The sequence below is a fragment of the Lissotriton helveticus genome, chromosome 4_1, assembly GCF_964261635.1.
Source record: "Lissotriton helveticus chromosome 4_1, aLisHel1.1, whole genome shotgun sequence".
NCBI lineage: Eukaryota > Metazoa > Chordata > Amphibia > Caudata > Salamandridae > Lissotriton > Lissotriton helveticus.
In genome coordinates this window covers 826,958,775-826,972,846 of record NC_136063.1, presented here as the reverse complement: position 1 = coordinate 826,972,846, position 14,072 = coordinate 826,958,775, and positions in this window count along the sequence as shown.

The window sequence follows — 14,072 nt, the reverse complement described above, 5'->3', positions numbered from 1 at the left end:
CCTAACAACTACAGTGCTGCACAGTTTCGGAACGACCTAGATAATCTCCCTATTATGGCCAGAAGATCTGTTGTACCGGAAGTAACGGGACCAGAGGGCAGGGAGATGGTGCCAAATATACAAATGAAATTTGGTGAAGTAAAACACATCTGCGTATTTTGCGATGGATTCATTTCCTACGGAGAAAAAAGCATCACTCTGATCAACAGAGCTATTGACTATCATATGCAAGTTTGTACGAAACGCCCAAAATAATAAATACTTCTTTTTTTGTTTTGTTGCTCCTGTTGAGCCCTTTACAATGAATCGTTTTCATTGCCCCCTCCAAGAAAAACCCAAAAAAATATAAAGCTGTTCAGAAAAATTCAAAAAAAGTAAAAAAATGTTCCGAAAAATAATAAAAAAAATATAAAACAACAAAAACAATAAAAAAAAAAGTTCTTTTCAGAACTACCTCCCCGTTATTAAAAAATTGGTACAATATTTGGAACTGTGCCAACCTCTATTTCTCTTAGTTCGCTTCCCAGTTCGCTCGCCGGTACGCGAACCAGAAGCGAACCAAAAACAGTAAGTATAAGGGAAGGAAACAGACACTTATGTTAAAAGAAAGACAGCTATAGGGGAGTAAACTAGAGATACTATTACCCGTAATCCACTAGAGATACTATTACCCGTAATCCACTGCTGATGATGTCACATATTACATCATTCATGACATGCTCACTGACATCATCAGCAGAGGATTGCGGGTTTTATGGCAACGTGCCTTATCCACGGTTTAATAACGCTGCCTTTTGCTTTATATAAGTTTTCAAATTGTATGAAATATATACCAATAGGTCGTTATGAACCTTTAGGTAGTGCTTTTCTTCATGAGGTCTGGTCGCTTCCATACACATACAGATGTTTCAAAGATGATCAAGAAGTTTATCTGAATGGAGAGGAATGCACTGAGACGCCAGATCATTCACTAATGTGTAGGCACATACAGTTACACGGTTCATGCAACAAACACCGACCAAATATGGCTTGCGTGTTGCAAGGCACGCCAGTTCCTGCTATCATCCCCACGTTCAAGTTGTTGGAAAATGGTAGTTATTTGATGCTCAATAATGAAGATTGTTCTGAGTTAATTGAAAAGGGTCTGCACCTCTGTACGGGTGTTCGCTATGTGAAGCACGAAAGTTTCACGGGCCGAACTCAAGGCCACCTCTCTCTGAGACAAAAGAGCTCTTATTCTTGCCATGCCGTTGAAATCTGTCCCAAGGTTGGTATTTGTGGCCAGATTGAAAACTCCCTATGTTCATGTGTGGGAGGAAATAGAACATTTCTGCAGCAAATAACCCGTTCACTTACTGTTACGATAAAAGGAATACTTTTAATTCAGATTTGCCTTTCAATTTCAGCAAGATGGTTCCGACTATCTTTAACGCATCCTCCACAAAGACCCTGGCGCACTTTTTTAAAGTTGTTACCAGTGGTCTCGTGACTTCATTTGAGAAAATCTTTGGAGTCATCCCTGCTTCCTTTCATTCTATTTTCTCCACTCTGGTTCGTGGATTGGCATTTTTACTTGCATTACCAGCGGACGCTCTTGTGCTTTTTTATATTTTTAAATATGGATGTCCCTCCTATGCAACCTCCCACCCTGCAGCTGCTGACACTGTTCCGCAATCGCATGCTAGAATATTATGGCACAATGCCGTTGGCGATATTAAGCACGGCATATGGATTATCTTTTCGATTCTCCTACTTCACCTGTGTCCAGCCTGTATTTCACTGCCTGACCTGTGATTTCGATTGGGCCATTGATTTGTGTCTCTGCGGACCGGTTTCTCCTGACGTCGACTTTAATCAGCTGATGACTCCTATCATTACTCACGAGTTGGTTTGTCCTGGCGAAAGGATTATGGCTGTGGCATTGATGCATGGACTACTTGGTCCCTGGAATTTACTGGCGGCAGCACAGTCTTTCTTGGAACAGAGCTTTCTTGAAAACCCACCGAGCTGTCCTCTGATGGTGATAGAGGATCCGGTGCTGGGAGAGCACGTATGTTCTTTTCCGCTTTTAAATTGGATGGCTGAACTGTTTTCGGATGAAGACGGTGACTTCCTATTGGAGGCTGTTGCAGCTTATTTTGCATACACAGTTATGTCATAGACCTTTTTCATGTTTGATATGCTGAGTACTAGCATTTCATTGACAATTCATTGACTTATTTGTCAAGTTTTTATTATTTACCTTGCCTATTGGCTTAAGACTCGATAAAGTACTTGGCTGTTTTATTTTTCTTTAGCATTAAATTTTCCTAGTTTTTAATGCTTTACCTTGCGGACCGTCCACATATAAACTTGCAATCTGCTCTCATGAGATGGCACTTCTATTATCTTATTCAGTTCGTTTCCGGATCATGGGGAGGTGTCATCTAGGTCCTGGATATCTTTACACCGTGTTAAGTTAGCATGGGCTCATTACCGGTTTAAACGCCATTTTTCCTTTTTTGCAACTTCTGCACACGACACTTAGTTGTTGCTTTAGCTTTCCACCTAGTAGTTCATCGTGGTTTACATGAGAATAATATGTTATTGCTCTACTATCTGCTTTGCTTGTTAAACTATATCTGTACAGCGAGTGCTAAAGTTTCAAGAACAACACGATACAGAATTGTTATGAGGTCTGATCTCCACGACTTCATACTCATAACATAAGTGCAACTTCTGCCAATTCTGGGCATGAGGCGGGTTTTATATTGCTTTGCCGAACACACATACACAACAGTTGATGCGGTTCACATGAAGAGAGAGCTGGTGTATGCTGATGTGATTCCTTCAAATCTAAGACACTAAAGTATGGGCACGCCCTAAACCAACACAAAGAGACCTTCTTAGCAAATAATATAATATGTGTATTAGGGAGGGTGAGATATAAGCAGCCGCGGGCCGTGGAGGGAGTTACGGTGAGGCAGGGAGGCGGGGAGGGGGAGAAGCAGGGTGGAGCCCTCTCTACCTTGCCCCTCCCCCTCCCCGCCTCTCTGCCCCACCGTAACTCCCTCCACGGCCCGCGGCTGCTTATAAGTGTTGCTAACTCTTATTCATTTACAGCATGTTAACATACTGTCACCATTCGCTTTTTATGTACTAGTAACTATGCTGGTAATTTTGCTACTGATAATATGTGTACTTGTATTCTCCACCCTGCTTCTCCCCCTCCCCGCCTCCCTGCCTCACCGTAACTCCCTCCACGGCCCGCGGCTGCTTATAAGTGTTGCTAACTCTTATTCATTTACAGCATGTTAACATACTATCACCATTCGCTTTTTATGTACTAGTAACTATGCTGGTAATTTTGCTACTGATAATATGTGTACTTGTATTATCTAAGATACTACGCCTGAGAAGACGGCATTAGTAAATAAACATTTCAAATACACATGTGTTCTTCTTAACTCCATGTTCTGGTTTCTAAGAAATATATAATGACCGACTGTTCATGAGTTCCACGTATCCTGAGGTACTATAAGTTCATATTCTGGATTGTCTAAACATTGAGAGTTTGTTATATCCAATGTGACACTGTACCTAGCTTGCTAAGGAGTTTTTGATTACTAACGTGAGTTTTGGGACACCCTAATTCGCCGAGGTTCCAATCCTCTGTCCACAGTTCTGTGTGAGAACAGAAACCCTGCGACAGGGGCACCCCCGACCCTTGCTGGAGCTTCATCACACTTGCGATACAACTCCAGCAATGCGCCACCTTTACGGCACAGATACATCACGCATCTGTGCTGTTTTTGCCCCATGATGCGCCGCATTGTAAATGCAGCACACCATAGGTGACGGAACAGCGGCACAGAATGACTAACACATCCCTGGTGATGCGCCAGTCATCATAAATGTATCCCTATGCTTCTTATCTTGTTAGAGATGAACCGCCATATGTATCATCAAAGTTTTTTGCATTTCCTAAATAGCGAACTTTAAGGAATAAATAGCGATTCTTTACCATTCCTAGTTTGCGATTAGCTATTTGCTAATTACAAATTACCCATTCATTTCCTTCATTTCCATAGGGCGGTTGGACTCACTTTTAGCTCGAACGGCTGAATGGATTTCCACGAAACTTGGCAAAATTGTAGGGACTGGTAGCCCGATGTGCCTTTGCTATGTCTCAAGATATATGCTCCAGTGGTTTTTACGAAAATTAACTTTGAAAAATATATATTGGGCTACATTGGCCTATATATATGTTGGAGCCCAAATGTAGCCCAATGTAGCCCAATGAAGCCCAATGTAGCCCAATGTAGCCCAAAGATGGCCGCCAGACACACAAAAAAACAAATGTAGCCCAACTATAGCCCAGTGACAGAATGACCAATCAGCTTCGCAAACCTCCGTTACGCGAAGCGGAGCGCTGTTACAGATATATATCTTTTTTTGAACGTTAATTTCTCAAAATCCACTGGAGCACATATATATTGAGACCTAGCAAAGGCACATCGGGCTACCAGTCCCTAATATTTTGCCAAGTTTCGTGCAAATCCATTCAGCCGTTCGATTATTATTATTATTTTTTTTTTTTGCCCCGCGGGGCCCTTTTAAAACCTCCACATCAAACCTAGGGGGTCAGCGAGGATCTACTATGCCCCCTTATAGTTATTTCCCCCTTTGTTTTGACCTCCTCTTGTCTCTCGATCCTACCGAGAGACAAGATGGCGGCCGCTACGGACTTTTTGGAATGTTGACAGACGCCGGAGAACCAATCAGCTTCGCTTCACAAAGCTCCGTTGCGCGTAAAGTACGCGTCCTGGGACGCTGCCAGGTCCGCTGTTACAGATATATATCTTTTTTTAAACGTTAATTTCTCAAAATCCACTGGAGCACATATATTGAGACCTACAAAAGGCACATCGGGCTACCAGTCCCTACAATTTTGCCAAGTTTCGTGCAAATCCATTCAGCCGTTCGGGCTAAAAGTGAGGCCAACCGCCCTATGGAAAACTCAATGTTAAAAACACGTTTTGGGACCCCCCTTTTTTCTCGGCCCCCCCTTGACGAACCCCCCCCAAATTTTCAAGGGCTGCTCAGAAACAAAATGTGCCATTTTCCTGACAATTTCAGCCAATTCCGTCCACAAACGCCAAAGTTATTAGACATAGAATTTTCAAAAATCCCATAGAGAAAAAATCCTAACTATATATACCTACTGGCGACCGCCAGTAGGTAATATATATATATATATATATATATATATATATATATATATCAATAAAGAGAGTTTGCCATAAGCTTGGAGGCGCACACAAAGACACAAGTGGGACCCCAATTTTGCAGCGAGGTCCGATTTAATTCATTAGGAAACCGGCATTCTTTAACAATTATTTTAGCACGCACCGCCATCAACTTACATGGACTGCAGCGGGACACGCGAGCCTCGCAACGCAGAGAGACCAAGGAGTTTCAAATATAGGAACCGGCTTTCCTTTCACAAAAACCCACTGGAGGGTTACAGCAACGAAAGGAAAGGGTGATTGACAGCAACTTCGGGAAGGGAGAATGAATTACAGCCTACAAGTCCCAGCAGGCCTGCAGACTGAATACTGATGTCAGTCCACCTGGGGGCAGGTACTGCAGTTTGAAAAGCGGAACTTGCAGAGAAGCTGCTGCCATTGCCAAACCATGTCCGTGATCAAGAAGCAGGAGCCTCGAAACGCGTAGGACTTTGCTAAAAAAAAATTGTTAAAGAATGCCGGTTTCCTAATGAATTAAATCGGACCTCGCTGCAAAATTGGGGTCCCACTTGTGTCTTTGTGTGCGCCTCCAAGCTTATGGCAAACTCTCTTTATTGATAATTACGGCCAGCCTGGTCGTGGAGCACGCACCGCCATCAACTTACATGGACTGCAGCGGGACACGAGAGCCTCGCAACGCAGAGAGACCAAGGAGTTTCAAATATAGGAACCGGCTTTCCTTTCACAAAAACCCACTGGAGGGTTACAGCAACGAAAGGAAAGGGTGATTGACAGCAACTTCGGGAAGGGAGAATGAATTACAGCCTACAAGTCCCAGCAGGCCTGCAGACTGAATACTGATGTCAGTCCACCTGGGGGCAGGTACTGCAGTTTGAAAAGCGGAACTTGCAGAGAAGCTGCTGCCATTGCCAAACCATGTCCGTGATCAAGAGGCAGGAGCCTTGAAACGCGTAGGACTTTGCTAAAATAATTGTTAAAGAATGCCGGTTTCCTAATGAATTAAATCGGACCTCGCTGCAAAATTGGGGTCCCACTTGTGTCTTTGTGTGCGCCTCCAAGCTTATGGCAAACTCTCTTTATTGATAATTACGGCCAGCCTGGGGATTGGTGTCACTACAACGCATGCTTTTACCACGCATGCCTTTACAACGCGGTTTTTACCACGCAGTCCATTACAACGCATAATGCTTTTAGGCGCTGGATAGTGAATTATTTAATTTACTATTCCAACTCCAGTCCCCGTGGATAGCAGGGAAGGTGTTGGATAGTATATTAAATACATTCCCTATCCTAGAGCGCCCCCCAGCGCATTGCGTTGTAATGGTTTGCGTGGTAAAAGTTGCGATGTAATGGTAGTGCGTTGTAAAAAATTCGTTGTAACCGTGCTACACCCCAGCCTGGTCGTGGAGCACGCACCGCCATCAACTTACATGGACTGCAGCGGGACACGAGAGCCTCGCAACGCAGAGAGACCAAGGAGTTTCAAATATAGGAACCGGCTTTCCTTTCACAAAAACCCACTGGAGGGTTACAGCAACGAAAGGAAAGGGTGATTGACAGCAACTTCGGGAAGGGAGAATGAATTACAGCCTACAAGTCCCAGCAGGCCTGCAGACTGAATACTGATGTCAGTCCACCTGGGGGCAGGTACTGCAGTTTGAAAAGCGGAACTTGCAGAGAAGCTGCTGCCATTGCCAAACCATGTCCGTGATCAAGAGGCAGGAGCCTCGAAATGCGTAGGACTTTGCTAAAATAATTGTTAAAGAATGCCGGTTTCCTAATGAATTAAATCGGACCTCGCTGCAAAATTGGGGTCCCACTTGTGTCTTTGTGTGCGCCTCCAAGCTTATGGCAAACTCTCTTTATTGATAATTACGGCCAGCCTGGTCGTGGAGCACGCACCGCCATCAACTTACATGGACTGCAGCGGGACACGAGAGCCTCGCAACGCAGAGAGACCAAGGAGTTTCAAATATAGGAACCGGCTTTCCTTTCACAAAAACCCACTGGAGGGTTACAGCAACGAAAGGAAAGGGTGATTGACAGCAACTTCGGGAAGGGAGAATGAATTACAGCCTACAAGTCCCAGCAGGCCTGCAGACTGAATACTGATGTCAGTCCACCTGGGGGCAGGTACTGCAGTTTGAAAAGCGGAACTTACAGAGAAGCTGCTGCCATTGCCAAACCATGTCCGTGATCAAGAGGCAGGAGCCTCGAAACGCATAGGACTTTGCTAAAATAATTGTTAAAGAATGCCGGTTTCCTAATGAATTAAATCGGACCTCACTGCAAAATTGGGGTCCCACTTGTGTCTTTGTGTGCGCCTCCAAGCTTATGGCAAACTCTCTTTATTGATAATTACGGCCAGCCTGGTCGTGGAGCACACACCGCCATCAACTTACATGGACTGCAGCGGGACACGAGAGCCTCGCAACGCAGAGAGACCAAGGAGTTTCAAATATAGGAACCGGCTTTCCTTTCACAAAAACCCACTGGAGGGTTACAGCAACTAAAGGAAAGGGTGATTGACAGCAACTTCGGGAAGGGAGAATGAATTACAGCCTACAAGTCCCAGCAGGCCTGCAGACTGAATACTGATGTCAGTCCACCTGGGGGCAGGTACTGCAGTTTGAAAAGCGGAACTTGCAGAGAAGCTGCTGCCATTGCCAAACCATGTCCGTGATCAAGAGGCAGGAGCCTCGAAACGGGTAGGACTTTGCTAAAATAATTGTTAAAGAATGCCGGTTTCCTAATGAATTAAATCGGACCTCGCTGCAAAATTGGGGTCCCACTTGTGTCTTTGTGTGCGCCTCCAAGCTTATGGCAAACTCTCTTTATTGATATATATATATATATATATATATATTCTTTTTTTTTTACACACACACATATATGTTTAAACATATATACATTTCTAAAGGCTTTATACTTACCTGCAAAATACTTAAATTTTTGTGGTAAAGCTATCCGTGGTAAAGCCATACTCATGATAAAAAAATTAGTTGTAAAAACATTTGTGGTAAATACCTTTTTATTGTAAAGCCTTTGTTGTAAAGGCCTTCGTAGTTTAGACATCATTGTACATTATGTTTCCTGCTTCTTTGCGATACTCTTTGACTTCTTGTATATTTACGGACAGCCTAGGGCAAGAGTTATCACCCTAATGTACCTAAGCCAGGGAATATTTGGGCCTTGTGAGCAGGAGAGGCAATCTGAGATAATTGTGCAATTTACACTAGCCTCTCCATTTAACCAGATTGAGGTCCATAACATCCGCGGGGCAAGGTTTAATAGGTCCTCCACATATTCCAGACCTAACTCCTGGTGGACTGTTAGAGCGACCTACAATTTAATTAGATTTAAACAGTCAAAGGCGCTTGTTGGGTCCATACATGCCAGCTGTAAAGAGCTGCCCTTGGCACACTAGTATTTGGAAACAAGAATAGGGAGATTCAGACACTGTTCAATGGTGTCAAACCCTTTCCTGAATCCATATTGAACTGGGGTGATGATCTACAGAGGCAAACGGTCCAGTATAATTCACCCATTTATTTTAATAGCAGTCAAGAAGTGAGATTGAACGGTAGCACTTGGGGTCATGCATGTTTCCCTTTTTAAAGACTGGAACAATTATGGACTTACGCTAAGAGGGGAGGCACTAGCCTTACAGACACAGTTAATGCCATTAGCGAGTAAAGGTGACCAAAACCCTGGGTTTATCTTAAGTATATCCATGGGTATCTCATCTGGTCCAGGAGTCTTTTTAGAAGGGCTATTAAGGATGGCTTTAGACACCTCATGCACAGAACAATGGGGCGCCTAGCAGTTCTCCCTCAGTTCTAGGAGTGCTGGGTTGATACATTAAATTGAAGTGCTCTATCCAGCTTTGTGGGTCAATATGGGTAGTCACTTTGTCTGAGGAGGCTCCTGGGACGAAACCCACATGGACTGCCTTCCAGAATGCCTTTGTGTCTTTAGACTGACAGGCGGATACAAGGTTTACCCACTTCTCATCTGTAAATTCTGCCTTCTTTTTTTGGGTCAGATTTTAAGCTTTTCTACATGCCCTAATTGCCTCCTGATCCCTGGGAGAAATGTTTCAATGCCCAGCACAACTTAACATTAGCAGACCTGCAGGCTTTGTCGAACCATGAATTAGTGTATCTTGCTTTGCTCTGTATGGGCTTCAACAGCACATCCTTAATGCACATGGTTAAATCTGTAAAGCTAGTTATTACAACAGTGGGACCAGAAACCTCAGATGAGCTAAAGTTCACCAGACCTGCACACTCATTAATAAGCTGGCCCATTACTAAATTTACATCTGCAGACTGCCAAACGGGCATCCGATCTGCATCTTTTGGGGTCAATATCTGCCGACTTCCCATGCGGGTTCTCGTGCCCTTTATAGTAAAGGTAATAGTGAGAGCTAGAGGCTTATGGTCACTATATACTGTGGAGAGAGCCATCCCATTCAGGATGAAGGTGCATGCTCCGGGAGTCAAAGACGTAATCGATTACTGAGCCACACTCCCTCCCAATGTATTTTGGAGTATTTCAGGTTGCCAAAGCAGAGACAGCACTTTCTAGATAATGGGATATCAGTAAGGCATGCCGTAGTTGCAAAACATAAAAAATATCTATGGGTCTCTTTAATCACCTTGCGCCTTGGCATCCTATATAAAAGCCTAAATAAGAAAGTATGCGTAAATTGATGCGACCTCTCGCTGGGAAGCCCTATTTAAAGGACGGAATCCCAACACTCTCCATAGATGTCGTAGATGCACCCTCGGGTCTATAGGTTCTTAGTCCTTACAGCTTGACTCATCCATACCTGAAGCAAAGGTTGAAGAAGAAAGAGAAGGCAAACTGCTCAGCTTTGCGTTAAAGTCACCTACCAGTATTAATGTTAAATAGCCCACTTGAATGTACTTGCGTCACAGCTAGATTTTCTATTAAGGAAAATAACCCATACAGTAACTGGTTGTCCCTGCCAGAAAAGTCAATAATATAGAAATTAATTGTTATAATAACAACATTTGCACCCCACCTTATTTTGAAAGCTTGCATGGATTCCCTTTCTGTTGATATTGGGGATATTTTGCAGTCAATGCCTAAACCACGTAGCCAGACCTCCCTTCACTGGTCCTGCAATGGAGGGGGTTGCAGGAAGATTCAAGGGCATATATTCATTAAAAAAAAGAATTTGTCCCATACCCAAGTCTCCCTCAAGAAAACAATGTCATAGGACATAACCAGGGTAATCCAGTGCTCACCATGGGCCTCATTTATGAAATATTACGCATCGCTGCGTGAAAGCAGTGATGCGTCACTTCTCAGTGTGCACTCCTTGCGACATACCTGATGCGTCATATTTAATGTATGACGCATCATGTCGCAAGGAGTTACAGATCTGTCAGTATTTCTGATGTATCTGTAAGGGTAAAAGTGACGCATCCAGCAATGCATCCTTGCACATGGGGCAAGCCCCTTGTGAAAGGGCCTGCGTCAGTCTTATGCCTGCTGTGAGGCAGGCGCAAGATTTTGTCCTCGAAGTGACGCAGTGAAATCTGTTAAATTTCACTGTGTCACTTCTACAGCGGCTTTTGCGGGGGGGGGGGGACCCCGCCCCTGCATACATTATTCCTGACGCAGGTATAATGTAGCACAGGGGTTTACAAAGTGACGCATCTGCTTAGATGCGTCACTTTGTAAATAGTGCGCAACTGGAGGCATGTTTTACGCTGCAGATGCGTCACAAAAAGCAACACATTGGAAGCGCAAAACTGACGCAAGGCCTCAAAAATGAGGCCCCATGTATTTTGGAGGACAAGCCAGCAATATTCCAGCTGAGAAAACTCAGATTAGTGTTGTTGTGGCTGAAGGGAAGTGATGATTGGCCTATCATGCTCATCAACACAGGTATCATCGGGCTTGGGACTGACCCATGTCTGACTCGGGCTCAGGGCTTGTGAAGCCTTGAGCAGGCAAGACACAGGTGTGGGTGGGCTGACAGTATGACTGAAGGTTCTAGACTGCCCCAGCTTATCAAAGACGGGAGGATGAGAATATGATTCGGGGGTGTATTGTCTAAGTATGCGGAAATCCAGCTGTCTGAGTCTTTATCACAGTAACACTCCCTCTCATATTGTCAGCCATTATTCTCTAGGCTGGAGAGGACCATGAATATGCTCCTATACAGGGGCTTATCTATATGTTGGGATCAGCGTTGGAGTTGACTTCCACTGGTCAAGGGAGTGTTTTTTGTTCCAGATGTTTGTAGAAGAAACCCAGCGGGAGTACCTTTATTGTTACTGACTTTGATGCACCAGTCCTGGCCTGAAGCAAAACTTAACCTGCAATATATGACTTGCAAAAATGTATAACTATGCAGTCATCCTGAAGATGTCCGGGTAAAGGCCCAATCCACTCCAACCTGTGTACTAGGAGGTTTTCTTCATGGAGGTTACGAGTATATCCCACATTGTTGTAGATCCAGTGTGTCACCTTGATTTTTAGTTCTAGTATTGACTCTGTCGTACCCGGTGACAAGCTTGGGGCATTGGCTAATATGACCATGTATGGACAAGAGGCAGAGAGTAAATTGATCATAGAAAGAGGCGCCGAACAAGATTGAGTAATAATAATAATAATAATATGGCATTTTGTAAAGCGCGAACAGCTACCTCACTAGAAGGTGTCCCGGCGCTAGGTAGAACACAATTAACCCAGAGGACAGAAAAAAAGAGAGAGCTTAGCGTGGTTGGGTAAAGAGCCAAGTCTTTAGCAACCGCTTGAAGCAATATTCAGAGGGGGCTTGCTGAATTGCTGGGGGCAGGGTGTTCCACAGTGTCGCAACATTTGCCGAAAAAGTTCGACCCCCCCAGCCGAGCCCTTTTTGCTCGTGGGACGGCGAGTCGAACGTGGCAATTGGAGCGAAGCGCACGGGCCTGGGAGTATCTCGGGAGCCGGGTTTTCAGATACTTAGGGCAGGTGCCAAACAGAGATCTAAAGGCCAACGTGAGTGCCTTGAATTTGATTCTGCTGGCAACTGGTAGCCAGTGCAGTGAGCGAAGATACGGAGAGACTGAGTGCTTAAAAGGAATCCGCATTAACAGTCTCGCAGCCGCATTTTGGACCAGCTGAAGTTTTTGGATAAGGTATTAAGGTAAGCCCAAATAGAGGCCGTTGGCGTAATCCAGTCTAGATGTCACTGTGGCATGGATTACTGTTTTCCGACAACTCTCAGGGAGAAGTCTCAGAATCTTGCGGAGATTCCTCAGCTTACTCAAACAGCAGCCAACTACTTGTTGGATATGCGAGGTAAAGGACAGACTGTCATCCCACCGCACTCCCAGATTTTTTGCCATTATGCTGGGTGAGGGGGCTTGTCCCATCTCCGCTGGCCACCATAGCTCCGAGGGTGGAGGGGGTTTTTTGACAAAAAAGATCATTTCCATTTTATTAGCATTCAGCTTTAATTTATTCGTATTCATCCAACAGGCCACATCTTGGAGACAGCCCTTGAAGCTCGAGAAGGACTCCTGTGACACCTCTGAATACGGAAATACCAATTGGGTGTCATCGGTGTAAGAAATTGCCTTGACACCCCAATTGGCAATCAGCGTAAAGAGGGGGGCTAGGTAGATGTTGAACAAGAGGGGGCTAAGTGCCGACCCTTGCGGGACGCCACAGCTGAGGACTTTGGATGTTGAAGATACAGTCCCTAGTGACACCTTCTGTGTTCTCTGGGACAGGTATGAATGTATCCACCCCAGAGCCTGGTCACGGATGCCTATCTCAGCCAGTCGCATCAGTAGTACCAACTGCAGCAGGATGGTGGCTGGCGTTCAGCATGTTCCCAGATCGTGAGCATCCCCTATTTTTCTGGCCAGAAGAGGGGCCTATAGGTGCAATACCTTTCTGCTCATTGTCGTTGCCCCTGTTGTGTTTTTCCCTGACATTGTGCCCAGTGACAGTCCCAGTTGGCATTGATGAAATGGTTGGGCTTATGCCCATGCAAGACCGTTCTTTTGGCGGCCCAGGTATGCATCCCTTGTTGTTTTTATTAGGATTATTGAAGTGTTCCTCAATGGCAGAAAAGTGATCGTGCAAGGGAGGAAGTTTGAGGTCAAGTAGATCACTAAGCCACCCACATATGATGTCCCAGGGATCTGAGTTTAACTTTAAGGGCCTGATAGCATGCTCAGCTGCTTTTTAATTGCCCCAGGAATTTTAGGCTACCTAGTCTTTGGTTTCAAAGGTTCATTTCTGTGCTTAGTCAGGGGGCCAGGGCCAGGTGAGAGCATACCACATTCAGCCCTAGTTAAAGCTTCTCCTCCGTACAACCCATCACCAAGGTTGATTGTATTAACAGAATTTGCGCTCCCTTCACAGAGCTGTGAGCACTAACGTGGCTGTTGGCCTGGGCATTGCTGCAAGGTTTCACCGGGGGAATTGACAGGAGTATAAAGGGCGGGACAAAGTCATCAGCTGTGAGCGAGAGTTTCAGTTCAGCCAACTCGATCTCATTAGCGATAACGTCTACTGTCTGAACCAAGAAGCAGTTGATAGTTGTATGAGAATGTACTTGTAGAGACCCAAGTACCACAGGAATGGCTTTGTGTTTTTGCATTAAGCCAAGGGAATTGAAAGACAGTAATCAAGGGAATAATCAGTAGAATGTAGCGATTTTAGAGCATTATACCTTAAGTCATGCGATGGGTCCCAGATATATTCCTAGTGAATACGGGCAAAGACATACCTGGCTGCGGAGAGCGGTCTGCGCTAAAGATTGCGTTGGTAGTCCTTGGCCCTGCCTGG